Genomic DNA, 4488 nt, shown 5'->3' on the forward strand with positions numbered 1-4488 from the left:
GTCTGGGCGACAGAGTGAGACTCCAACTCAAAAAAAAATTAAAAAAAAAGAGAGATGGCGTCTCCCTCTATCACCCAGGCTGGACTGCGGTGGTGCGATGATAGCTCATTGCATCCTTGAATTCCTCCTGGCCTTCAGTGATCCTCCCGCCTCGGCCTTCCAAAGTGCTGAGATTTCTGGTGTGAACCATCACATCCGGACCACTTTCAGGCTTGTGTTAAGTAGGATTCAGCTCTGGCACCCGCCACTGGACATCCTTGGAAAGTGACTTCACGTCTCTGAACCTGCAAGACTCAGCACGGCCCTGTGTGGCTCCCCCACAGGCTGGGGGGATCTTTCCGGGGCTTGTTACAGACACCCTGGAAGCTGACCACACCCACCTACGTACCAGTGGGGGAAAACAAAGCCCAGCGATGGACGGAGGCTCACCCAGTGTCACACAGCACATGTGGCAAGCCCAGACCTGGGGGCGGAAGGTTTGCAAGTTATGTGCCGCTGGGAGGGTCAGACTGGACTGTCAGGATGGGTGCCATACCTGTCCCTGTTGCCAAGAGAGATGCTGGCTCTGGCAACCTCAGTGGCTTGGACAGCACCCACAGCTCTGTGGGGGTGCTTCTCCTGGGTAGGGTCTGCCCTCTGCAGCCTGGTACTCCAGACCTGGCCTCATCCAGCCCTGCTGACTGCACGCCTCACCCCTCATCCTTCTCCAGGTCTGTGGGACTCGCAGGTTCCGCAGAGGGCCAGGCTCAGTCTTGCATCTGCAAGTTTGCACCTTCTGTTCTGCTACCTGTGACACTGTTCCCTGGTCACCGTGGATGCTGGATGTCTGATCATCTCCATAGAGAAGCCCTCCCTGACTGCAGGTGTTCCCTGCCGGTGCTGCGTACCCAGGCTATTCCAGACACAGGGGACTTGGCAGAGATCCAGCTCTGCCTGGTTCCTTCTTCACAGACCTTTCAGAGGCTGGGCTTCCTGGCTGCTCCCCACCTGCACGCTGCCCCCCCAAAAGGGCCAGGCCAGCTTGTCCATCATGGCTCTAGCACACAGCAGGCAGCCGGAAAGTCAAGAGGGCCCAGACCTTGGGGTCACGCCATGTTGCAGCTTGGGTGCCCCAGGAGCCGGCTTGGGGGTGAAACTTAGCGAGCAAGACACGTATTCAAACGGGCCCTAGGCCCACCCGTGGCCCGCCCTGCAGGAAGCTCTGGAGCTGAAAGAGGTCCCAGCCTGCCATTGTGACTTGGTGGCCTTGGGTACACCACTGAGCCTCTTGGCCCGGTTTTCTTGCCCACTTTGCAGAGAGAGCTTCTTTTTTTTTTTTTTTTTTTTTAAGTTGGAGTCTCGCTCTGACGCCCAGGCTGGAGTGCGTGGCCGCTCCCGGCCACCGCAGCCTCGATCTGCTGGGCTCCAGCAATCCTTCCGCCTCAGCCTGTAGCCGGAACTACAGGCATGCACTACCACGCCCGGCTGATTTTTTTTTTTTTATTATTTATTGTAGAGATGAGGTCTCGCTGCCCAGGCGGGTCTTGAACCCGCAGGCTCAGGCAATCCACTCACCTCAGCCTCCCAAAGGCGCGGGATTACAGGCTGAGCCACCGAGCCCGGTTTGCAGAGAGAGCTTCTAAATGTCGTCTAGGAGGCAACGTAGTGACCACGTCCCCATGGGCCCAGTCCTTCACGGTCCTGCAAGGGAGATGCAGCTGGACGTCTTCTGAGCAGCTCTGAGGGTGTGCGGTGGCCACCGTACGTGCCACCTGCAAGCCCAGTGAGTGCAGGACATGTGGCCCCAGCCCAGGCCCTGAGGTCAGAGAGCGCCGCCTGGCCCAAAGTCACCCGTGGCCGTCAGCGGCTGGCTGCAGGAGCACAGAGCCCTGGCCACCTCTGCCCAATGCAGGTGACACCTTGGGAGGGCCGGTCCAGCTCCAGAGCTCCCAGGGAGCGGGCCAAGGGTGTCCCCAGGCCTGCTCAGCCTCTGTTGGCCCCAAGGACACTTCTGAATGTGTCCCGCTCGCTAAACTCTGCCTTACAGCTGGCTTCTGGGAGCGCTCGACTTGCAACGTGGTGTGGCCTTTAAGATGAATCAGTTTGTTTCCTTAGTCAAGGAGCCCATCCTGCACAGAGCAGGGTCCAGAGGGGTGGCAGCGAGGAGGGAGCGGGCACCACCTTCGCCTCCATGTCCTTCTGGTTGGTTCCCCAAAAGAGAACGTCGTGGTAGCATTTAGCCGAAGGGATAGGGATAGACAATAAGGGTGGTGGAAATGGACAGAAGCCTTAACAGGCTGGGAACGGTGGCTCACACCTCGTAATACCAGGCCTCTGAGAGTTCAAGGCATGAGTTGGAGACCAGCTTGGGCAAGATCATGAGACCTCGTCTCTGCAAGAAATAAAAACATTAGGGCCAGGCTCAGGGGCTCACGCCTATAATCCCAGCACTTCAGGAGACCAAGGTGAGAGGATTGCCTGAGCCCATAGGTTCGAGAGCAGCCTGGGCAACTGGTCATCTCTACAATAAATCAAAACATTAGCGGGCATGGTGGTGCGTGCCTGTAGTTTCAGCTACTTGGAGGGCTAAGACCGAGGAATTGCCTGAGCCCAGCAGGCTGAGGCTGCGGTGGCTGTGAACATGTTACTGCACTCCAGCCTGGGCAACAGATTAAGACTCCAACTCAAAAAAATAAATAAAAAGAAATAAACAAATAATAATAATAAAGTCTTGAACAGGCACTTTAAGTGAGGAGAGATATCCAAAATCCCCAATAAACAGAAAAAGATGTTCTTTACCATTAGTCATTCAGGAAATGCAAATTAAAACCACACTGAAGGCCAGCTCGGTGGCTCAGCCTGTCATCCCAGCACTTTGGGAGGCCGAGGCGGGTGGATGGCCTGAGCCCTGGGGTTCAAGACCCACCCAGGCAACTTGGCAAGACCTCATCTCTACAATAAATAAAAAATTAGTCGGGCATGGTGGCGCATGCCTGTAGTTCCAACTACTTGGAAAGCCGAGGCGGAAGGATCACCGGAGCTCAGCAGGTCGAGGCTGTGGTGGCCAGGAGCGTGGCACTGCACTCCAGCCTAGGCGACAGAGTGAGACCCCTACTCAAAAAAAAACAAACCCCAGACTGGAGACCACCTCACAGCCCCAGAATGGAGAAAATGAAAGAGACTGACAATATACTAAAGGCCAGCCACTGGAACGTCAGATGCCGCTGGTGGGCGTGTCTCCACAGCCAGGTTGGGAAACTGCTTACAGCATCCTTTGTTGTTGTCAGACAGAGTATGAGGACTGGCGTTAGTGTGTGTAGAGTGAGTGAGGCCAGCAGGGGCCGGCCACACTCTCACACTAGCTGTCATCTCAGGAAGGAGCGTACATCATCAGTGTGCAGCCCCAGGAATCAGCACAAACTGAACACACACACACACACACACACACACACAATCTGCCCGCAGAGATTAGTGCTCCTGCAGGAAAATTGAGTCATACAGAATTTACTCTTTCGTGTCTGCCTTCCCTCCTTTCTTTTCTCTTTTCTTTTTTTTTTTTGAGAAGGAGTCTCATTCTGTCGCCCAGGCTGGAGTGCGGTGGCACGCTCCCAGTCACTGCAGCCTCGACCTGCTGGGCTCAGGCGATCCGTCCGCCTCAGCCTTCCAAGTAGCTGGGCCTACAGTTGTGGACCACCACACCTGGCTAATTTTTGTATTTATTGTAGAGATGAGGTCTCATCAAGTTGCCCAGGTTGGTCTTGAACCCTTTGATTCAGGCAATCCTCTCGCCTCGGCCTCCCAAAGTGCTGGGATGACAGGTGTGAGTCACCGCTCCTGGCCTGTCTTCTTTTCTCAATGCTACATTTGTGAGGATCATGGTGTTCTGTACACGAGTAGAAATTCCATTGTGTGCACATGCCACACTTTTTGTATTTATTCTTCCTTTTTTTTTTTTTGAGTCAGAGTCTTACTCTGTTGTCCAGGCTGGAGTGCAGTGACACGCTCCCGGCCACCGTGGCCTTGACCTGCTGGGCTCAGGCGATCCTTCTGCCTCAGCTTTCCAAGCAGCTGGAATTACAGGCGTGCTTTTTTTGTCTTTTTTGAGTTGGAGTCTCACTCTGTCCCCCAGACTGGAGTGCAGTGGCTGCTCCCGGCCACCACAGCCTCGACCTGCTGGGCTCCGGCGATTCTCTCGGCTCACACTTCCAAGTAGCTGGAACTACAAGCATGCGCTACCACACCTGGCTAATTTTTTGATTTATTGTAGAGATGAGGGCTTGCCAAGTTGCCCAGGCGGGTCTCGAACCCGTGGGCTCAGCAATCCATTCACCTCAGCCTCCCAAGGCAAGGGATTACAGGCCGAGCCACTGAGCCCGGCTCGTTTTGTTGTTGTTGTTGTTGTTGTTGTTTAAAGAGTCAGGCTCTCTCTCTGTCGCCCAGGCTGGAGTGCAGTGGCACGATCCAAGCTCACTGCAGCCTCCAACTCCTGGGCTCAAGGAATCTGCCTGC

The sequence above is a fragment of the Carlito syrichta genome, unplaced genomic scaffold (genome assembly GCF_000164805.1).
Source record: "Carlito syrichta isolate Samal-C Ts95f unplaced genomic scaffold, Tarsius_syrichta-2.0.1 Scaffold171747, whole genome shotgun sequence".
NCBI lineage: Eukaryota > Metazoa > Chordata > Mammalia > Primates > Tarsiidae > Carlito > Carlito syrichta.